Source organism: Hyperolius riggenbachi, chromosome 11, assembly GCF_040937935.1.
Source record: "Hyperolius riggenbachi isolate aHypRig1 chromosome 11, aHypRig1.pri, whole genome shotgun sequence".
NCBI classification, from domain to species: Eukaryota; Metazoa; Chordata; class Amphibia; order Anura; family Hyperoliidae; genus Hyperolius; species Hyperolius riggenbachi.
Genome location: NC_090656.1, coordinates 81,117,441 through 81,142,172, shown reverse-complemented (window position 1 = coordinate 81,142,172; position 24,732 = coordinate 81,117,441). Strand labels below are relative to the sequence as shown.

The following is a 24,732-nucleotide window of genomic DNA, read 5'->3' as shown; positions in this document are numbered from 1 at the left end:
GTACATTTCCAATAATTTTTTTTTCTGAGGTATCAATTATTTTATTCATGATTTTGGAAAAAATTTAACATAAGTGTGTGTGGTACATTGGTCAGATTTTTGAATTGTTACAATTAGTCAGAAAAATTGATCGCTATTTTTGAATTGAACAGATATTTTAAAAATTGTGTATTGTGTGGCCACCTTAACTGTACCAGACTTTAACAACGTGCAATTCAAGAGTACAGGGAAATTGAACAAATTAAAGAATAGAGGAAACAAATCTTCATTCTATTGCCTATAGTGTCTGACCAAGCTGGCTGATTATTTTCTGGACCAGTAACCACTGGAGACATGTCACAGACATAGGAAGCTGTTTCAACATAAGTTACAAATAAAATCAACAGTGCTTTCCCTTTTACCTAATCATCATTTTTTTTTTTTTTGTGTGTGTGTGTCCAAAATTTTTCGGTGTTTGGAGTCTTGAGGACAGCCAAATTTGCTGGAGTGGTACTGTACAGTTAACATTCTTGCATTGAAAGTCGCTGTGTTCCTTCTATCAGCTGATGCCTCCCTCTTCAACTGTATCTCCAGCATCACTCTGGGTCTTGCTTTTCATTGGTTATCTAGCGAGAGATGCTTGAGACAACAGCTATAGACATAGGGACAAATCTGCTACAGATACAATGGCAGAATGTGGTACTGACTGAAAAGAGGAGTCTGGTGACTTGGAACACAGAAAAGGTAGCCATTCACTAACTCTCCAGTTTGCCATGCTGCCCATAGTCTGTGCAATAAGGGGAACACTGTGATTTAACAGGGGGGGGGGGGGGGGTGCACAATAGAGCCTTATGTTATGCATACCTTGAGCCTCCCTTGTGCTCTCTGCACTTGCACAAATATAAATCAGTATTTGAATTGAACATACTTTTTTGGCCCCAAAATCTTGGTTTACATGGGAGTAGACCCTCACTGGTCACTTTATTAGGTATGCCTGTTCATTCGCTTGTTAACAAAAATGGCTAAGCAGCCAATCACATGGCAGCAGCTCAATGCATTTGGGCATCTACTCATGGTGAAGACACGTTGCTGAAGTTCAAACACTGCATCAGAATGGTGTAGAACGAGGATTACTTTGAACATGACATGGTTGCTGGTGCCAGAAGGGCTGGTCTGAAAGAGAGAAAAGATCAGTAAGTGGCAGTTGTGTGAATGACATTGCTTTGTAGATGTCATAGTAGAATAAGATTAAAAAACAGGCGCTCAAGTGACCTTTCACCACTACCAAAGTATGCAGAAAACCATCTCTGAACACATTCTTTGAACCTTGAAACAGATGGGCAACAGAAGACCACATCAGGTGCCACTCCTGACCGCTAAGGACCAGAAACTGAGACTACAATACAGGGCTGTGGAGTCGGTACAAAAATCTTCCAACTCCGACTCCTCAGTTTCTGAAACCACGACTCCAACTCCGACTCCGGGTACCCAAAATTGCCCCGACTCCTCGACTCCAACTCCGACTCCACAGCCCTGCTACAGTATGCACAGTCTCTCCAAGATTGGAAAAATGTCTCAATTTCAACTCTTACATTCAACCGGTAGAAACATAATTTAGCATAACATGAAAGCATGGATCATCCAGCTTTGTTTCAACAGTTCAGGCTGGTGGCTCTTTTTGTCTCAAACTGGTTTCTTGAACATCAGTGTTCTCCCCAGGCTCTTTTAGCCGGGTGCTCCACCCGGCTAGATTTGGTGACCACCCGGCTGTCATTGGCTCACCTTCTCACCTCCTCCTATGCTGTAAGCACAGTTGCCCTGCATTTTCAACTCTCCCCACCCAGCTACTTTTTCATGCCACCCGGCTACTATTTCATGCCACCCGGCTGGAAAAAAATTCTGGGGAGAACACTGAACATGACAATGAGTTCGCAGTATGCCGATGACCTCCACAGTCACCAAATCTCAGATCATTCGAGCAGGAGCTCTTAACCCTGTCCTCAAGTACCACCAGTAGTGCTTGCTTTGCAGAAAACCACAAACATTCACAGGTGAGGTAATTAGTGTCTCAGCAGTGCTGATTAAAGGACAACTGAAATGAGAGGTATATGGAGGCTGCCTTATTTCTTTTTAAACAATACCAGTTGCCTGGCAGCCCTGTTTTATTTGGCTGCAGTAGTGTCTGAATAACACCAGAAACGAGCATGGAGCTAATCTTGTCAGATTTGACAGTCAGAAACACCTGATCTGCTGCATGCTTGTTTAGGGTCTCCGGCTAAAAATATTAGGGCCATTTACACTAGACACAAATTGGTATTGCGATTTTTGCAGCAATGCAACTACAGAAGTTAAGACAGTTATTTACACATTTTCGAAAACTAGAATTCATGTCTGAAAATAGTTAAACTTCAACATTAAGACCCGCCTTGCACTGTTAAAACAATATGTAGGAAAGCTATAGGTTACGTCTGGTGTTTGTCAAAAGTGTATACTGTGGGTGGAATGACAAATATGAGCTGCACCCATGACTTCTTTGTCAGGAGAAATATGAAAACGTGGAGCTCTCTGCACACTACAGTATAGCAGGCTGACTGCCGCACTCTGATGCTGCAGGTCTGTGCTGTGTCTGGTGATATCTCTGCACACTACAGTATAGCAGGCTGACTGCCACACTCTGATGCTGCAGGTATGTGCTGTGTTTGGTGATATCTGTGCACAGTACAATATAAAGGGCTGACTGCCACACTCTGATGCTGCAGGTCTGTGTTGTGTCTGATGATATCTGTGCACACTACAGAATAGCAGGCTGACTGCCAAACTCTGATGCTGCAGGTCTGTGCTGTGTCTGATGATATCTGTGCACACTACAGAATAGCAGGCTGACTGCCACACTCTGATGCTGCAGGTCTGTGTTGTGTCTGATATCTGTGCACACTACAGAATAGCAGGCTGACTGCCACACTCTGATGCTGCAGGTATGTGCTGTGTTTGGTGATATCTGTGCACACTACAGAATAGCAGGCTGACTGCCACACTCTGATGCTGCAGGTATGTGCTGTGTTTGGTGATATCGGTGCACAGTACAGTATAGAGGGCTGACTGCCACACTCTGATGCTGCAGGTATGTGTTGTGTTTGGTGATATCTGTGCACAGTACAGTATAGAGGGCTGACTGCCACACTCTGATGCTGCAGGTCTGTGCTGTGTCTGATGATATCTGTGCACACTACAGAATAGCAGGCTGACTGCCACACTCTGATGCTGCAGGTATGTGCTGTGTCTGGTGATATCTCTGCACACTACAGTATAGCAGGCTGACTGCCACACTCTGATGCTGCAGGTATGTGCTGTGTTTGGTGATATCTGTGCACAGTACAGTATAGAGGGCTGACTGCCACACTCTGATGCTGCAGGTATGTGCTGTGTTTGGTGATATCTGTGCACAGTACAGTATAGAGGGCTGACTGCCACACTCTGATGCTGCAGGTCTGTGCTGTGTCTGATGATATCTGTGCACACTACAGAATAGCAGGCTGACTGCCACACTCTGATGCTGCAGGTCTGTGCTGTGTCTGATGATATCTGTGCACACTACAGAATAGCAGGCTGACTGCCACACTCTGATGCTGCAGGTATGTGCTGTGTCTGGTGATATCTCTGCACACTACAGTATAGCAGGCTGACTGCCACACTCTGATGCTGTAGGTATGTGCTGTGTTTGGTGATATCGGTGCACACTACAGTATAGCAGGCTGATTGTGACACTCTGATGCTGCAGGTATGTGCTGTGTCTGGTGATATCTCTGCACACTACAGTATAGCAGGCTGACTGCCACACTCTGATGCTGCAGGTATGTGCTGTGTCTGGTGATATCTCTGCACACTACAGTATAGCAGGCTGACTGCCACACTCTGATGCTGCAGGTATGTGCTGTGTTTGGTGATATTGGTGCACACTACAGTATAGCAGGATGAATGCCACACTGATGCTGCAGGTATGTGCTGTGTCTGGTGATATCTGTGCACCCTACATTATAGCAGGCTGAATGCCACACTGATGCTGCAGGTCTGTGCTGTGATTGGTGATATCGGTGCACAGTACAGTACAGCGGGCTGACTGCCACAGGGCTGGTGCACACCAAGAGTGCTTCTGATCGCTGAAAAGCACTTTGTTAATGTATTTGTATGGGATGGATCACACCAGAGCGATGTTTTTTTTTTTGTGTTGTTTTTTTCCGCAAACGGGGGTCCTGCAGCATTTGTGAGGTGATTCAGCCTCAATGTGAAGTATACGAAAAGTGGAAAATAGCTTTAACCACTTCTGTGCCAGGGGGTGGTTTTGCTGATCGGTGCTGCGTGGGCTCTCCAGCCCGCAGCACCGATCAGCTAGCAGCCAGGGCGATCAGACTTCCCCCCCCCCCCCCCCTTTTTTTCCCCACTAGGGGGATGTCCTGCTGGGGGGGTCTGTTCGCTGCCGGCTGCTTGCGCTTGCGGGTGGGGGGCTCTTCAAAGCCCCCCTCCGCAGCGCTTCCTGGCCTCCTTCCCCTTCCCTCCCTCTCCCTCCCCCTGTGAGCGGCGCAGGACGGAATTCCGTCCTGCGCCGGATAGGATAGGCTTCAGCCTATCAGGTGCCGGCGATCCCCGGCCAATCAGAGGCCGGGAATCGCCGATTTCCTCCATATATATGTAAACTCCTATATATGTAAACACCGGGGAAGATCTTCCCCGCGTGTTTACATTTACCCTGCGAGCTGCGATCGGCGGCTCTCAGGGTGTTCACGGAGACACCCTCCGTGAACTGACATGGAACGGCCACTCATACGAGCGCCCGTTTCCATGCAATCCACTTCAGGATTCAGGGGCGTAGTTAAGCGTACGCCGAAACCTGAAGTGGTTAAAAATGTTATAAAGCTGGATCTACACTATAAGCGCTTTTGTGCTCCCTTTTTACCATTGACTTTCATTAAAATCACGGTAAAAATCTTTATTTTATGTATTTTATGTGATTTTAAAGAGAACCCGAGGTGGGTTTGAAGAATATTATCTGCATACAGAGGCTGGATCTGCCTATACAGCCCAGCCTCTGTTGCTATCCCAAACCCCCCTAAGGTCCCCCTGCACTCTGCAATCCCTCATAAATCACAGCCTTGCTGCTGACAAACAGCTTGTCAGAGCTGGCTGTGTTTATCTCTATTGTGTCAGTCTGCTGCTCTCCCCGCCTCCTGCAGAGCTCCAGTCCCCGCCTGCATCCCTTCCCTCCCTGCTGATTGGAGGGAAGGGACGGGGGCAGGGACCGGAGCTATGCAGGAGGCGGGGGAGCAGCTGAGACTGACACTACAGATGTAAACACAGCCTCACAGCATGGCTGTGATTTATGAGGGATTGCAGAGTGCAGGGGGATCTTAGTGGGGTTTGGGATAGCAACAGAGGCTGGGCTGTATAGGCAGATCCAGCCTCTGTATGCAGATAACATTCTTTAAACACACCTCGGGTTCTCTTTAATGATGGGGAAAAAGCGCTCAGCAATCACAAGTGCTCACAAAAACGCTTAGGCCCGGTTCACATTAGCGGTCGCCGTCCGGAATCGCCGTGCCGGAGCCGGACCGCATGCAGAACGGACGCACGGCATAGCAATGAAAGCCTATGCGTCCGTTCACATGCGTCCGTTTCGTCCGGACTCCGGCATAAGACCCAACATGCGCTATTTTTTGGTCCGGCTCCTCCGGCAGCCGTATCCGGAGCGGAGCCGGACTGCACCATCCGGCCAATACAAACCAATGAGAACCGGAGAGCGCACAACACACTGGCTAAAAATCCGGATGTTCTACCCCACTTCCTTATGCGTATTGAAGCGGCGATTTGGGGACACATGGGCAAGCATTTTGGAGTGGAGCAGCAGTGACTTTAAACGTGCTGGAGATGTTGGCAGTATGTCGGAGGTGGAGGTGAGTGCTAAACAGCTCCTTTTCTACTATCTTTTACCAAACGGATCCGGATCGCATCCTGATGAACACCTGATGCAAACTGACCGGATCTGGATCAGAACCGTACGGTTCCGATCCGGATCCGGTCAGGTCATCCGGTCCGTTTGGCAGAGAACCGCAAGTGTGAACGGGGCCTTATAGTGTGGATCCAGCCTAACAGAGTGATTTACCAAGCTTTTTCGTGCAAAAGCTGTTAACTTCCAGCTCAAACTGTACAAAAAAAGTAAAAAAAATCTTTACACCAAAACGCTCCAAAAATTTCTAGGCATAACCAGAAAATCGCTAGGCACATGCCTGGAATCGCTTTGAAAAATCACTTCTAAAAATGCCTAATGTTTGCTATTACCGGTACACTAGCAATGTTTGGTGTGCACTGCCCCATACTCTAATGCTGCAGGTCTGTGCTGAGTTTGGAGATATCTGTTCACCTACTGCAGAGCCAAGCAGCCCTTGGCTCACTATCCCTCATGAGAACTCCCAGGACTAAACTGTTTAGAATAACTTCTAAGTCAAGGCCTTGCAGTTGCTGCAAGGAGGGTGTTTGCTATAGATAGCATGAATGGACAACTCTGGGAAAGAGTCTGCATGTGCACTGTATAGCAGCAAGGAAAGTTCAGAATTATGGCTTTGCCATCATAGCCTGTTGAATGAAGTTTTATAATGATGTATTGCATTTTTAGCATGTATAGAAACAGGTAAAATCAAAGTGATTGTAGGCAGCTCTGTCACATACATGTGTAATGCTTGCAAGCATGACCCCTCACTGCACCAGCTGTTTATTGGTTCGGGCCACAAGTTAATGCTCAATCCAGGAAAAAAAAGTTTGTGTTGTGCAGTAAAGAAAGGAAGAAGCTCTGTGGTTTATTGGTACTGTCTGCATGTCATCTGGGAGAATTGTTCCCTCTCTCTTCTCTTGTCCTAGTGGGAAGTAGTGCAAATGTATATGTTAGGATAGTGGTAGGTGGAGTGTAAAGTGGCAGACAGTGCTATTTTAAAATTACAGTAGCTGATGGCCACCCCTCACGTGACAGCATATAGCAGATGAGAAACCAAAGCAAAAAATGAGGGTTTTATCGGTCTGGCAGTAGGCCTTATTCCAATGTAACACTGTAACATAAGGACTCTTTAATGTGGTTCATTGTACCACATAAATAAAAGCTACATTTCATATTACTGCTAAAACCCTAATGTTTTGCTTCGGTTTCTCTTTTTTATATAGGCCTTTCATTGATGTTTTTTAAATGGGCCTTTAGGGGTCTTTCACACTAGGCGCTGTTTCATCTGTTTTGACAGAATGCACCTAGGATGCGGTAAGAAAGGCAACATGAAAGTCTATTGACTTTCATGTTTCCGTTCACATTAGACAAAGCGTTCCAGAGTGTTACGTTGCCTCTGGGAGCTTTTAATTCTACGTCACAAGCGGTTTCCTGTTGGGTGAATTAGATATGTATACGCGTCAAACTGCAACTTCCCGATGCTCTGCGTTGCGCCATAACGTGTGCACAAAATCGGGTTCCTGCACGCATTAGCTAGTGTGAAAGAGCCCTAAAGGAAGTTCTTTGTTCCCAGAGATCTGCTTTACAAACATCATTTTTGGATACTAAGTCCAGTTTCTATATATTTGTATATTGCATGCTAATGTGTTTTATTTCCTTTAGCATGTCTTGTGTGATGGAAGGGGATGGTCATGCATAAGGATGTCATGTGATGGTATGAAGATGCGGCCGTGCAAGAATCTGCTGCATGCTGCAGATTTTCGGATCGCTCTGCATAACTAGCACGCAATGGAAACTGTTCCATTGTCATGCATTGGTTTTAGTTCTGTAGCCGCATCGCGCCGGGGGGAGAGGGGAAACTGGCCCTTAACTACCTAAAGACCGCCCCACGCCAACGGGCGTGGACGCGGCAGCCCCAGGACCGCCTAATGCCAATTGACGTCAAGTCCTGTGGCTCTAATTTGCATGAGATCGCGCACGCTACACGCGCATCTCCTGCTCGGGGGGCAGAGCTCTGCCCCCTCTTCAGTCTCCGAGCGGCAATCGACGCTCGGTAGATAGACTGTTAGACGGCGTGATCGCCGTCTATCTACATAGTGCAGCGCTGTGACCTGGGGAAAAGAGAGCGATCGGCTCTCATAGGGTGAAGCCTATGAGAGCTGATCGCTATGATTGGCTGGCTGGGGGGAGGGAGGGTTTTAAATAAATGAATGAAAGGACAAATAGTAAAAAATAATAATAAAAAAAAAGCAACATAAAATTGATAAAAAAAAAAACCACTGGGGGGTGATCAGACCCCACCAACAGAGAGCTCTGTTGGTGGGGAGAAAAAAAAGGGGGGGGGGGGGGGGGATTACTTGTGTGCTGAGTTGTACGGGCCTGCAGCTATGCCTTAAAGTTGCAGTGGCCCATTTAGTTAAAATTGCCCTGGTCTTTAGGGGGGTTTTCCACTGCAGTCCTTAAGTGGTTAAACAAAGCAAAGAAAAGAAAAAGCAAAGAAAAACTATACTGTATCTTACTGTGTCACCAACTCTTTTTGGTGTCTAGCGTCCACGGTCTGTTACTGTCTTATTGTGCTTTTATCTATTGTCTTGCATTGTTTCTGTGAATATGATGGACTGAGTTATGTATGTCAAATGCAATTCCGGGCATGACCCAGTCATGCTAGGCGAAATAAATGATTTTGATTCTGAAGTTTGACTGCTCTGCTAATCCTCTGCCTCTAATACTTTTAGCCATAGACCATGAACAAGCATGCAGCAGATCAGGGGTTTCTGACTGAAGTGTGACTAGATAAACTGCATGCTTGGTTCATGCATGTGATTCAGACACTACTGCAGCCAAAGAGATCAGCAGGACTGCAAGGCAACTGATGTTTTAAAAGCAAATAAATATGGTAGACTCTATCTCTCTCAATTCAGGGGGTACTTTCAGTGAAATAAGCTTGTCTAGAGTTAAACAGTTTGAGGTTAAGCCAACTCTGCAGAGGCAGTTGCTGGCGATGAGCATTGATCTCCCCAGTCAATCTACCCACCCTGTGCTGCTCTGTGCCCCCCCCCCCCCCTCCATATGCAAAGAAATAGAGCACTTTGCTATTCTTTCTGTACAGCCTGGGCCCTGCGGTGTCCATAGAGGGATTGAGTCTTGATCCCTGACGGGCGACATGCCATGTATTTGCCAATCCTATTATTTCAGCTCCATATTTTCAAGTGCTAATCGTTAGCCACATGCGTGTTACCGGTGTGTGATTCAGAATCTATTGGAACTAGGAGCATCGGCAAGATGTCAGGTAACTGGTGTTGTTTAAAGCAGGGAAATAAATATGGCGGCCATCCTGTGCCTCTCACGTCAGGTGTACTTTAACGGGGCCTCCTGTTCTGTGCAGGTACATTTTATGCTGAAAAATTGGCATTTTGTGCTCCAAACAGAATACTGTGACCAAGGTAGGAACAAAGTAGAATTTGAGCTTTCTGGCAAATCTGTAGATCTTTCTGGCAATTCTGTGCAGCTATCTAGGAATAGATGGCTGCACAGTAAAATGAAAGGAAAACTTTAAGATTGATACAAAACATTTGTGCAGCATCAGCTTTGGTCATTTCTTAAAGTTAAGTGAAATATTTATTTTTGCAGATTTAAGTAAGGACAAATGTTAAAGAAACATAAAGACTTAAAATTAAATCAAAATGAAATGCTAGAAGTGCTTTCTATTTAATGGCAAGGTTGTGTTTTCTTTCCATGAATTGCAAACGCCACCCTAATTCGTAATGGCACTTGTCAGATCTGCTTACCAGCTTTGCTGCTAACAAGTAGCAACTGGTCACATGTGGCATGCAAGGCAATCGGAGCATATGTGCGCCTCCGTGCACCACTTCTTAGCCAATTCTGTTACCAGCTTGGCCGACTGCACACAGTACATCCGCTATGCTGGGCAGCTTTTAGTTGCAGAAGATAATCTGCCTTGTCTGTGGGTTTCCCATTTACTTGCATGTTTGAATAATTAAATATAAAAAGCAAATTTGCTCACCACCCTTATTGAAGCCAATAACGTTCTCCACTTTAAAAGTGTTGAATACTGCTTGCTGATCTATGAAGTGGAGACCACACCTATTGCTACTTTATAAATTGTGCGTTTTAGGAAGCTAAGTCCCACCTTTGAAAGTGGTCACATTAACAGGATTTTCTGTTTGCTTTACCTTGTTCACAGGAAGAGTATGTGAGGAAAAAAAACAGCCCAGTGTGTGTAGACAAACGAGTATTACAACCTAAGGGCTGGGCCGGAGCCGTTTCCGGTGCTTTTGAAGCGGTTTTTTTTTTTTATGCTACCATAGCAGTTTGTACAGCAATTGCAGTTTTCTTTTCATTTTTGAGGTTCTGTGTAGTTAAATTGCTTTTGTACAGTGATTGAATTTTTTTTCCAATGTTACTATACTATACAGCACAAAAATGCTGTAAGACCTTTGATTTCAATTTTGGGGAAATCTCCACTTCTGGGGAATCGCCTCCATTGACCTTTATTAGCCTAGCGCTTTTGAAATTGGCAATTCCAAAGCGTGGCTGAAATGGAATGGAAGCAGTTCTTTTAGCAAAGGTGCTCACATTAATCGCTTACCGTTGTTTGCGTGATTGCTGCTGTTTGTGCACCTCTTATTGATGGAACTGCTGTCCTTTCTAGACGCTGCACCAGTCGCCTTAGTGAACAAAAAGCTTGGACATGAATGAAACACTGTGTGACTAGTAACACACCCGTCGGCACCGGAAACGTCGTGACCTGCCAGAGGACGCTGTGTGAACCGGCCTAAAGGCGACAGAGAGCTTCTAACACTTTCTGGCACTGTCCATACCTAACAAATATTTCCCTGGAGTTGGATTTAAATAGCTTATCCCTTCTTGTTTTGTAGCTTCACCATATATAGAGCTGGGTAAATTATTATGGAAGCCAGTCTATTCTGTTCAGTTCAGTACATTTTTATGAGCAACCTCCATTGACAACAATTAGAGAAAAGTTCAGAAGTTGTAATGTTTTAAGTAGACTTGGCTATTTAATGCCTGGGATTTGTCCAGCCTTGATTAAAGCACCATATAATTTACGTTAAGCACCAGAGATGTGTAACGTATTCATGGGATGTGTTGTGCATATGTAATCCCATTACTAGGCTGTCACTGAAGCATGTGTGATACAGTAATGTGTTCTAGCAGCAATGTCCATAGTAGGGGTACAAAGAGCAGCATGAGGAAGTGCAGCGCTGTCTTGATTTACACTCTCTAGGGGAGATCACTTTACCACCATCTGATGTTATTGCTTTCCTCGGAATACACAGCATTTTTCATGTACTTTAATGGTTTGACCACTTGCTGTCTGAACACATGTTGTACAACAGTTGGAACTCTGCCCAAAACCAACATAAGTAGCTCTGGAAGGAGAATGCAAACACAGTCCGCTGGGCTGCTGCTTGTAAAGGTTTTCTTTGCCAATTATTTGCTTTTCTCTTAAGTTGTGGTTGCACTTTAGATGCACTTGGCAGCCAAGCAGCTTTAATCTTGATTCTTTCATGGGTGATAGCCAGATAGAGACTGGAATCATATCCTTCGACTCCTTAATCCAAATTACAGGAAATGCTTACTATGTTTTCGTCAGATCGCCTCAAGGTGTAAAATAAAGATGATTACAAGAGGCTGCTTTGGAGAGTAAGCAATAAAAAACAATCCGATGTACGATGTGTAGGGCATTGTGTTTTGTCACAGAGTACAAGATAATCTGCGATAAGGTACACCTTCTTTCATGACTTGAGCCAGCCATAAATGATACACTGAAGGAAAAGCTGTGACGTGTTTTTGCTGATATCTTTTCATCTTCTTTTAGAAAGCCCCAGGAGGTCCCTTTGTATGCGTGATCATATATGCTGTGGGCACAATCAGTGTGTGCTTCTAACGTAGTGAGCATAACTGGGAGTACGCTACATGTTGAAATGTAGCTACCCTCGCCTGACCCTGATCCACTGCTTAGTCTATGCGCTCCTTCTAATGAGTCAGTGGGAGCCTAGACTGGAGATGGGAAAGGCACAGAGAAGAGGCCTCGGGAGGTGCTACATAAAATACTACTGGCAGCGTTATGTAACACTCACATACGTGAGCCAAGGGGTGCTAGCTGTGAAAAGGTTTACCCTATATGGGCTTTAGAACTGTCCTGTGACTGTTCAAAAAGGAAAGCCTTATTAATAACAAAACAATGATATTCTTATATCTTGTCCTTTGTGACATGATATCCTCATGTGCAAAGAAGAAAGGATCTTTGTGTTCAGTGCCTCACCCAGCAATCCAACAAAATCCAGCACCCTTGTCACTATGCTTCATGCAAAACAAGTGCTTCTCAGCTGCTTTGGCCATAGGCACCCCAGTGGACCATCCTCTAGTGCCCTTTTTTATTATTATTACTCTTTCATTTTTATTACATATTTTTACTTTTTCCCATATTTCAATTGCTTTTCAGCTTATAATAGTCATTCAATAATTCAGGTCTGTATTGCATCTGCTAACTTACATCTGACACCTAGATGTCGGATTCTGTGTTCTGTGTAATGGCATCTGATGGATTGTCCCTTTGAGAACTAACACACAGACACACAGACACACACGATCTGGTTATGTATATTATGTTGCATTAGCTAAGAGAAGCATTGGTTTTCGGGGAGTCTATGGCTAGGTTCAGACAGATGCTTTGCGGAGCATCCGAAAATATAATTGCACGGTTAACATATATATTGTAATGGCGCATTAGCACCATTTTAGTATATAAGGGCGTGTTAGCAATGCAATGGATTTGTTGGCGTAATGCAAGGCCGCATGCCTCGCATGTTGTGCAGTGCTGGACAACATTCCCATTTTATTGTGGCAGTGAAGCATACTATTAACTGTATGCTTGACTGTATATGTAACAAACAATGTAACTTTTTACCCTCCATTGTGATCCTCTTTTCCAGGGATTGCAATGCTCCAGTGTGAACCTAGCCTAAAAGCCAAGGGTGTTTATATATTAACCCAGACCACTTTACGGGGAGCCTGGTATACATTGTATACATTACCACCGATCACTCAATAAATGTATGTGTGTAAAGTAATTTTTTGCATAAGAAGCAGGAATTTAGGATCTTAAACATACTAGGTATATCAGGCAATGTCCATCTTGTTATAGATTTCCTGACTTTAAATAAAATTGTCCTATAGAATTTATTGTTTTTGCTACTGGAGGCAGACCAAATGGAAAATGCTTGGCAAGTACAATTTGGGTTTGTCTAAGGCTAGGTTCACAGTGTGACCATTGCGATGTAGCCTTGCGATGTAGTCTGACGTAGTGCAGTATCCCAATGCACTACATGCATTGTGTTTACCGCATAATGCCTGCGTTAGTTAAAGAGACTCTGAAGCGAGTCTCAATTCTCTTTTTTAACCTATATTAATGTTAAACCCCATAAGCACAGCTAAACCGCCACTATCCCGCGGCAAAACGAGGGGTTAACACCCCCCAAATCCCCTCTCCTGTGTCGGGGGAGCGCTTCCTGATTGAGGCGGAGCTACAGCCATAAGCTCTGCCTCTCAGCGCGTCAATCCCCGCTGATCGCCGCCTCTCCACCGCCCCTCTCTCGCCCCTCTCATCTGCCTTCACAGAGGGGGGCAGGGGAGAGGCGGAGATCCGCGCGGCGATTGACACGCATGGAGGCAGAGCTACAGCTCATAGCTCTGCCTCCAGGAAGAGCAAAATCCTTGACCAAGAAAGTCGTGGATTTTACTGGTGGGATTTGGGGGGTATTAACCCCTCGTTTTTCCGCGGGATAGCGGCGGTTTAGCTGTGCTTATGGGGCTTAACATTAATACAGGTTAGAAAAGAGAATTGAGACTCGCTTCAGAGTCTCTTTAACAGACCTTTTCATTGACTACGCAACGCATGGATAACGTGGCACAGATTCTTTCCGTTCCTGCTTTTACAGGGAATGTACCCCAACCTCGCTGTGAACCAAGCCTGAGATAAATTTAATGTTCTGTTGCCAAAGGGCTGAAATTTTGGGTTAAGAATAGATTAGGTTGGGAAAAAGGGATGGGGTGAAGTTTAAACACTACGTAATTTAATTTTTAACCTGGGACAAAGGAGACAAGTCTTCCAGATGTAGCGCCCACTTCAGCATAATCATTTAAACGGTTCCTTTCTGGAGACAAACCAATGCATTTAGGTACCTCCTGAGCTTTCTTCCCTGCCTGATTCAAGAAGGGAATGTCAGCTTTACATTTCCTGAAAGAGCTTTTACTGTCAGACCAGTCTGCACTGTCCATAATGAATTATATATATATATTCAGAATTAGTTTAAGAGCTGGACTTGGGCATTCCTCCTCAAGTAAGTGAAGTGATAGGAAGTCTTCTATAATCACCGGAGTAACGGTAAGGTGAGAATTAAAGGCCTGACGAAGCTGTGGAAATTATAAAGACTCTCTTGTTAGTGAAAGAAAATTGGTGAGCTCATCCCCACCAAAGCAGGATGGAAAGGCATAGAAAAAGGCATGATGTAGTTTATGAAAGGGGCTGAAAGGTGCAGAGTACTTTGAGAATTGCTGTCGGTAGGGTTGCAGCCACATCCAGACATTACCTAGCCACAACCAGAGCCAGAATAAGGAATGTCCAAGTAAGCAAACCTATTAATAAAGTCACCAACCCAAATTGTTGGGAATAGGAACCGATAAATTCACACCTTACTGTACAACAAAGCATAAATATGTGGGAGGAATAGGCTATACAACACCAATAATTTATTTATTTTTTTTAATTTAGGTAACACTGACATTTTCACACAGTGTATGGTCTTGTCACAAATTGTCCCTCACAATCTAATCCCCATCATAGTCATATGTCCGCTTTTCATATAAAGCCAATTTTGATGGAATTAACTTAGCTGTATGTTTTTGAGATGTGGGAGGAAACTCTCATAAACACGGGGAGAACATACAAACTCCGTGCAGGTAATGCCCTGGCCCAGATACAAATCAGGAACCTAGTGCCACAAGATGAGTGCTATCCACCATGTCACCAATCTGCCTGGCTATAGATGTACTCTGGCATGCAGCAATGTACAGCTTGTTACCTATATTACATTTAACACCTACTAATAAACATTTTGGTTAAAAAAAAATCCTGAAAAGAGAAAATAAATGGGTAAAGGGTAATCTGAAGTGCTTAAACCTCCGCTATAGAAAGCAGGTCATTCACATAACCATTTGAGTAGTGCGCGTGTATTTTTCAGGTGCTACACATAGAAACCTGTAGTGTTCACTCAACACAGCTATAGTAACGTGCCTCAAAACCAGCCATTATAAAATATTTTATAAGGAGCATTACAGGGCAACCAAAACAGCGGTTTAACAATTTGACATATATATTTCTTCTTTGTTTGAAAAGAAAAGGTCCTGCTCTTAGTTGCATTACCAAGTGTGGTTGTTTTTGAGCTGGGTTTCATCCACCTGTAGGCTCCTTCTGGGCATTGAAAGAAGTGGGTAGGGTCTTGTCTCAGCTCGGTGGGTAGAGCAATGCTTGGGGAAATGGTTTTAGTTTTTTTTTATTTCTTCTTTTAACAGATCCAATTTATCCAATTAATTAGCTTTCAATCGATTTGATTGAAAGTCTAATTGGACCTGTTTGAAAATGTGTGTGCAAGAGGGGAGTGGGAGCAAAGCAGGAGCATTGTGACAGCCCAACGCGTGCGCTGCATCTACTGAAATCTATCAAAGTAAAGTTTGCCTTGTATGGACTTTATCACTATGCGATTTTGAATTCCAATCTGGTAAGGTCTGATCTGCTGGAGACACCTAGCAGGAATCCAACAACAGTACCCAAGTGGTGGGCCTTTCCAGCCATTTACAAGAATCCTTCTGAGTCATTGGCTAAAATGTGCCTCGGGGAGGGGTAAGTACAATATTAGGATAAGGGTACGGCTAGTGGAATTCTAATGCGTTCTCTCATCAGAGCAAAGATCCAGCTCTAGCCATGGCTTTCCAGGCCGATGTATTGAAGATGTCTCCAGGAGTAGGCCCTAGCCACGGCTTTCCAGGCCAATGTATTGAAGATGTCTCCAGGAGTAGGCCCTAGCCACGGCTTTCCAGGCCAATGCATTGAAGATGTCTCCAGGAGTAGGCCCTGGCAACGACTTTCCAGGCCAGTGCATTGAAGATGTCTCCAGGAGTAGGCCCTGGGAACGCAGTTCCCATTCATTAATCTAAATACCGGTGTTTCTGAATGCTGGCATCAATGAGATGCCTGCGTCATTGTATCTTACGGAGTTACAGTGCCACACATTACTTCCTATTTATGTACTTCTGTACAAGAATAGAAAATAATGTGCGAGGACATCTTGTGGCAAAATAGTAAAATTACACCCAAATACTTTTCATTTAACCACTTGAGGACCGTGGTGTTTTTAATATGTATGTCGAGAGGGTATATTACTGTTCTTTTTTAATTGAAGTGCTTGTCATTAGTTATGGGCGCTAAACTGAAAAAAAGGGAAACCTTTATTTCCAAATAAAATATTGGCGCCATACATTGAACTAGGGAAATATTTTAAATGTTGCAATGACCGGGTCAAATGGGCAAATAAAATGTGTTCGTTTTTATTTTATAATTATAATGGCTGAAAACTGAGAAATAAGAAAAAAATTGAAAAAATTCATTATTATTCCAGTTAAAATGCATTTAGAATAAAATAATTCTTGGCCTATTGTACCTCCCAAAGAAATTATTGGCTAATTGGTGGCAAAAAAATAAGATATAGATTATTTCATAGTGATAAGTAGTGATTAAGTAATTGGCGAAAGAAAGGGAGGAGCACTGACAGGTGAAAATTGCTCTGGTCCTAAAGGGGTAAAAAAAAACCCAGTGGTCAAGTGGTTAATGTGTGCTTCTTTACTCTTGGTATCCTAATTCCTTCTTGGTCAGTGTTTTTCCTAATCTATTTCTCTGCCTCGTCTCCTCAGCAGACTGTACACCATGTGATGATCTATTTTAGTGATGGTCTATACCGGATGCAAATTGTTTAGTGTTTATGCAGGATTATGCCACTTTTGTCTGCTTCACCTTGCCTTGGTGTGTTCTGCCTCAGTGTGAAATACACTGCCATGGAGTGTATGTAAATTGACCATAAATATTGTGCATAAGATTTTTTCTTTTTTTTTTTTTTTTTACATCATTCTACAAAGAGCGGAGTATTTACATGACCATACTTGCAAACCAGTCTGATCTCAATTCACACGGAAGCAACCCAGCAGAAATCACTGCTTTATCCCACCTGTCAGCCACTCCCACATTTATCATGCGTTGGCTGTTTGCATTCAACAGCGCTACACAGCACCTTACAATGAATACTGGTCTAGGCTGGCTGGTAAGTCGAGTCACTACCCGTCAGATTTTTCTAGCAGTGTCTTACAACCACGTGGTTGGCAAGTGCTTGAGTCTGCATGCATAGAATGGTTCTTAATATGAAAAAAACAGCTTATTATTGGAACATTTGCACTCATGGCTCCTTGAATGGACTGTTTTTTTATCTAAGGCCTGGGACCCACTAGCAGTGCTCTTCTAAGCGTCTGTGATTTGAAAAGCTCTTGCTAATGAAATGCTATGTGTGTGGTGATTTATTTTTTTTAATCCCCCGTAGCATTACATTAGCAAGAGCTTTACAAATCGCCAGCTTAGAAAGGCTGCTAGTAGGTCCCAGGCCCTCAATTGCAAAACCTATAATAATAAATGACCATTACCCCTACACCATGGTCGGTACCCATTCTTCAACTGATGGGGGGGGGGGTTACAGCCTGGATGGTAGATGTATCCATAGAAATATATGCTATTTAAGCTGCTGGTTGCTTTGCAGTATTATGTTTTTAAAAATAATAATTTACTTTTGAGACAGGATTTAGATATTTTTTTTAGATTTTTTTTTTTTTTTTTTTTTTTTTTTTTTTTTTTTTTTAAATGTCACCACATTCCATTGGCCTATCTCCTGCGGCTCTATCCGTTAAGTGGGGCTTGTATTAGATTTGAAGTTGAGATCATTTATAATGTGTCAAGTCAGCGTGGTGTTATTTTAACCTCTCACTGCTAGCATCATTCTCCTGCGAGGGAGTATGCTATCTGCTCACTGAGCGCGCAGTTCAGCTGCCCGTGTGAAATGGTCCTAAAGGTGGCCACACGTGCTACAATAAAATAACCTGATTTTATAGCAATTCGATAAATTATGATCGGATCTCCTGAAAAAAATGAAAGCTTTTCTTTTTTTTTTTTTTAATTCGTCGGCAAAATCTGATCTGCTGGAAATTTTTTTTTTTAGTTTTTCTAAAGATTGTATGGTGTGTGTGTTAGTCAATTTATTAATATACACACCCTAGCTATTTTCTCAGTTTCCAATAATTTTTATCATAATTGGAGAAAAATTGAACGTGTGTGTGTGTGTGTGTGTGTGTGTGTGGTCATATTTTTGAAATGTTAAAATCAATCAGAAAAATTGATTCCAATTCTTGAATTGAACAGATATTTAAAAACTTGTATGGTGTGTGGCCACCTTTAGATATATCCCGGACCTTTATTTTATTCTTATCGAAGTTCAGCCATCCAGCATTGTAATCCGAGGACATGGGCAGAGAAACACATTTTTATGTACCAATACATGTTTTTAACCCTTGCCTTTTGACCAATCTGTGTGCATCCACATCACCTATGTATATATGCCTATTCTCCAGAATTACATACACGCACACACACACACACACACGCACACATATTTATGGTTGCTGCCGACAACCACCTGTGTAAGTAGAATTTTATAATTGCATTCCCCATTGGTTAATTATGTGTGTCCCCTGTGTTCATCTCTTCCTCTCTAAAGATTACTGTGGATTAAACAAGACCACAGTGCTTTTGAACAGTGGAAACTGCAGCACTTTGGGTGGAGGGGAGTCTCAATGCAGTACAACAAATTGTTAGGCAGTGAAAAGACTGGGGAACTTATTGTGAGGTTGCGAACACACTAGGCTTTGCTTTTTGCATTTGCAATTCGCACGCGCATTTTTAATGCGTTTGCATTTTTTCTGCATATGAATCGCAAATGCATTTTAGTGCGTTTTGTGTGGTTTTTTTATATGCATTTTTTTTTGCTCTTCACTAGGAAGTCAATATGAAGCAGAAATACATCATCAAACTAGTTTAGAAAAAACAAAACAAAAAAAAACCCGCATAACGCAATAAAACCCTATACCTCTGCGTCACCATTGACATACATTATGTGCAGTTTAGATGCGTTTTAGAAAAATATGCAGCATGTTCAGCATTTCCTAAAATGCATATTGCAGAAAAAAAAATGCGTTTTTTCATGTGGCCCATTGACCTACATTATATGCGTTAATGCTGGCGTTTTACATGACACTAGCATTTCTGCCTAGTGTGTTCCTACCCTTAGGCTTCTTTCACAGTGGGAGGTTGCGTTTGATGCGACGTTAAAGTCGCACACTGTGTCCCTAACACAGCGCATTAGGTTATAAAATTGGATGTTATTTTGCATAGCGTTGTCTCTTGGTGAGCCGTTTTCGTTGCATACTCATGGAACGAAAACGGCGCATGTGTTACATTTAAAAAGAAACAACATAATTACTAAGCATCTGCAACACACATAACGCAGCAAATGTATTGCTAAGCGCACAGCATGCAGCACTTTCTAAATACTGCTACACGCAGGGACGGATCTAGGGGGGGGGGGTGTCAAGCGGGTATCTTGCCCCAGGCGCAGTTTGTTGAATTCTTAAAAAGGCGGCAAAATGAATGGCCGTTTAGGCGTCAAAACCTGACCTTGCCCCAAGCGCAACTTGGTCTTGATCCGTCCCTGGGTTACACACAACGCAACGTGTGCACTGTGAATGCTGCACAGACTTTGTATTGCTGTGCGTTAATATTATTATTATTAATAATAATAATTTTTCCCCAATCATGAATAAAATTATTGAAAACTCAGAAAAAAATTGATTGGAACTGTACATAAAGTAAAGTAATTGGCAACCCATTACACACCATACAATTCTTATAAAGTTGGTCTGAAATTTCCATCATGTGCAATTTCAAAAAAAAAAAAAAAATGTGAAATTCGATTGAATTTATCGCTCAAAAACAAAAAAAGCTCTTGATTTTTTGGGACAACCGATCAAAATTATCGAATTGGCAAAAAATGTGATCTTTTAATTGTATCTTGTATGGCCACCTTTAGGCTTGTACTACAGGTTCATGACTAAGGGCTGGTTCACATGGGCGTTTTTGCGGCGTTTCAGACATGGCAGCACGGTGGCGTAGTGGTTAGCTCTCTCGCCTTGCAAGCACTGGGTCTCTAGTTCGAATCCCAGCCAGGGCACTATCTGCAAAGAGTTTGTATGTTCTCTCCGTGTCTGTGGGTTTCCTCCGGGCACTCCGGTTTCCTCCCACATTCCAAAAACATACGGATAAGTTAATTGGCTCCCCCTAAAATTGGCCCTAGACTACAGTACTTACACTACATAATATAGACATATGGCAAAGGTAGGGAGTAGATTGTGAGCTCCTTTGAGGGACAGTTAGTGACAAGACACTATATATATATATATATATATATATATATATATATATATATATATATATATATATATATATATATATATATATATATATATATATATATATATATATATATATATACACACACAGTACAGCGCTGTGTAATATGTCGGCGCTATATAAATAGTAAATAATAATAATAATGGCGTTTTTTGGGATCTACTGCCATTTGAATGGGAGCGTTCAGGGCAAGCTTTTGCAGGCTTTCATGAAAGCCTAGTGGTAGATCCCAGCTAGTTTTGCCTAGGTCGACTTGTAAGTCGATGGACAACTGCACAGCCCTGCCACGTGTAGCCTTGTTCGTGTTCCCATCCACAATAGCGTCCTGCGCAGGGCACTATTGTGTACAGAAATGCAAGCGAAGCTACGCGTGGCCAGAGCTGCGCAAGGGCAGTGGCCCATCGGCGAAACCGAAACTAGCTGGCGGTAGGGGAAAGGAGGATCGTGGAGGACCAGCACGGGACAGGATAGCTGCACGGGGATGGCAGAAGCCCCAGGTAAGTGAAACTTTTTTTTTTTTTACTTCAGTTCCGCTTTAAGAATTGCTTACCATACATTTATGTAATCTTTTGTCTGCCACAGGGTATCTGTTGTTTTGTTCTTGTATAAATAGAATACATATTACACACCTAAAACTCTCCTCTGCAACAGAGTTTATTCATCTGCATTTTTATTCCAGAGTTTGCCTGACCCTAACTGACCTCTTTTTAAAGATTCTTGCACACAGTAGATCAGTGTCTGCCTTCACAACTGTTTGATTATTAGGGCCATACTGTGTGAAATGAGTGTTGTAGATACATGCTGTTAGGCTGTAGTTGACCAGTACGGTCAGTGGATGAGCGATGACAGGGTAGCACACGAGTGGCCTGTGGTCACCAGGTACTGTAAGTACAAGCTCAATGGGCCCATGAATCCTTTACCAATCTGCTCACTAAACAATGTTGTGGGGCTGCTGTTCTCAGGCTAGATTCTTGCTCGAGACAGCACTAAAATGTCTCAGCCAAATATTGTCTACACCTAAACCCAATTCACAAAAGCCCTTCCTAATGCCCAACTTCAACTACCCCTTTTCAAAGCAAAACTTAAACCGTGCGCCTCAATGTAAACCTCCTTTCTAACAGATGCCGACCGACTGTGTAACACCAATTGGCATTAATTCCTGGGGCGTGGTTTGCAGAGCGTGTGCATCTTCACTTGAATGACGGAGCTCCGCTCCATCATCAGTTTCCCAGCGGTGATGCGATCTATGGCAGTGCTGTACTGGGGCCAAACGTGTCACTTGGCTGTCCCCAGGGGAGGCACAAGAGCGATCGGCTCTCATAGGCTGATGCCTATGAGAGACGATCGCTGTCATGGGCTGGCGGGGGGGAGGGTGGGAAAATAAATAGAAAAATACATATATTTATAAAAAGAAATATGGCAGCAGCGATCTAAGCGCACCAACAGAAAGCTCTGTTGGTGTGCAGAAAAGGGGTGCGATCTTTAGTGTGCTGCGTTGTATGGCCCTGCAGCAAGCCCTTAAAACTGCAGTGGCCTGAATTGTAAAAAATAGCCTGGTCACTAGGTGGGTGTAAGCCTACAATGATTTTAACCTTCTAACCCTAACATTGAATATTTTTGTTTGTCTTTTCGCCTCATCTCAGGACCACATGCGGCTTTTCGGGACTGGAGTTATCCAAGATTTGTCTTCACTTTTGATACAGCTGTATTTGTGAGACAGTCAGTCATCCTTTAGCCTGGCTGTGCAGCATTCTCTGGTAATGGGAGTGTGTTTATGCAGTACCAGCATGTGTCATACACTCTTCCTGCATCCTCTGTCTCTGATAAGCCTGTCCATTCACTGATTATTGCAGCCTTCCTATCTATGGAAGTATTTTATGAACTGTTTACTTATCTCGGTTTTATGTGGTTATTGCTCCAGCTAATCAATAGATTGCTGTGTACTCTGTAAAGCTTGTCTGGGTTTATCTTATTTTAACCAGTTCAAGTAGCTGTGATGTTGATTGATTTCTTTCCCCTGAGTTGTTGTGGGATGTTAAGTGGCCTTACAAAGCAAAATGCCTGGAATGGCTGATGTATGTTCCACCAAAATATCACATATTTTTAATGCAGAGCTGCAAGTGAAGCAAAGGAGAAATACATGAATGTGTACAGTGGAGAGCAGCTTTGCAGTATGTGTTTCCTGCCTTTTGGTGGAAGAAATATTCCATACCTTATATTTTCTTGTAGCAGAAAGTGAAGCCTTTTTGGTGTGCAATGCGGCCTTCCCCACAACATATGATACTACTACACATTAAAGTGCCCACCAACAATACAATCTGTGGAATGATCGTTTACGAATGATAATTTGTACGAACGATCGGAAATTAACATTTGGAGTCACTAATGGACAAAAATCTCCTAACCAATTAGATTGACAGGATCGATCCGAAAAATTGGTTTGAATTAATTTAACCAAATTGGTCAGGGGATTTTCCACCGTTAGTGGTAGAAATAATCATTTGTAAATGATCATTCGCTGACTTGTATCGTTAGTGGCCACGTTTACACAAACATTCAGATTTCAATCCCAACACTAGTCAAAATTATGTTTGTAGTCTTGTGTAAGCAGACTGTGGTCCAGCTTGTTATCCACATATAACCTGCTTTGTTAGCTGATGTTAAACTACACATAAAGTACACATGAACTGAGAGGTACATGGAGGCTGCCATATTTATTTCCTTTTAAACAATACCGGTTGCCTGGCATCCTGCTGTCAGTAGTGTCTGAAACAAACGCACACACGCATAAAACACACATACAGCTAATCTAGTCAGACAAGTTGGAGATCCTGATCTGCATGTTTGTTCAGGATCTTTGGCTAAAAGAGACAGAAAATCAGTAGGAATGCCAGACAATATGCATTGTTTAAAAGGAAATAAACATGGCAGCCTCCATATCCCTCACAGATCAGGTGTACCTTGAAGTGACCCAGTAATATGTAGTATACAGCTGCTGCCACAAATAGATCTGTTGCACCTCAACGACTCCCCACAGGACTTGACTACTATCTGACTGTTTGCCTCACCTCTCCTCATGTAATCAATTGGAATTGGTGAAGGAGCCAGGCATTGATCACTGTTGGTCACTAGGGCCCTGGGTAGAGGCACAGCAAGGGCAGAAGTGGGTGGGACTAGGCTGCTGAACCAGGAAGTCCTGGCAGATAACTGCATTTGCAAAGGATCAATAGAATGTTGTTGGTGAGAAGAGCCAGTACTAATGAGGTAATGAGCTGTGCACTATACAGCTTTGCTGCCAAATAGGGAGACACTTATACATTACAGGGCCACTTCCAAGATTTAGGCTGGTTTCACAGTGGGACGTTAAAGTCCCACGTTACAGCAGCCAGCAACGCAGCCTAACTCACAGCACTGTAAAATCAATTGTGCTGTTCAGTGCCCACGTTGCGTTGCATAGTAACGTAGCGGGGCGGGGGGGAGGGGGAAGGGCGCTACAGCTTTCTGTATGTCTAGTCTGAAATCAACTGTTACGTCATTGTTTCACACACTCCAGACTGATGCCTCCTATACAATATATGATTTTAAAATAGTGTTAGATAATTCAATACACACATTAATCCTTTACCTAAAACAGATTCGGCCACATTCCCATCATTTGTTTGCGATTTTAATATCCCTGATCAGTGTGATAAGTCTTAGCTGCATCTACCTTCTCGTACTCAAACTGAAACATCCAAACAAGTGGAGTAAACCACCAGCCCATAAAGCCTTGTACACAAACTTAGTAAATGTCCCCCATAACAATTGTGCATAAATTATTAGGGCAACATTTTAAGGTTGTACCGTATGTATGTATCCCTGTGGGATCATTCTCGCTGCAGCATTTTGGAGGCGATTGGGATGTGAGTCTCATTCTGTTGAACGGGAATGACGCACCTAAATCCTGGCAAAACCGCCATCTTGATTTGTTCTGAGTGTAAACCGGCCCTAAATTGGTAATGCTATGCTGACCTAAGAACAAGGCTCGCCTGCAAAACCTGCAGTTAATTTTTTCAGATCAGCTGCTGCATCATGCCTGATGCTCTTTTTTTTGTACTAACTCAGGTAGGTAGCT

General features: G+C 43.2%; 1 protein-coding gene and 1 long non-coding RNA gene across 5 annotated transcripts in view; one reads left to right on the top strand and one right to left on the bottom strand.

The window, feature by feature from the left end:
* Window positions 1–24,732, top strand: part of FAR1 (fatty acyl-CoA reductase 1) — a 185,656-nt gene that overhangs the window by 35,441 nt on the left and 125,483 nt on the right. The window lies entirely within an intron of this gene.
* Window positions 926–23,794, bottom strand: LOC137537662 (uncharacterized). The gene is made up of 2 exons (XR_011024648.1): window positions 23,687–23,794; window positions 926–1,152 (listed from the first exon to the last, which is right to left on the bottom strand). It is a non-coding gene; the product is annotated as an uncharacterized lncRNA (long non-coding RNA).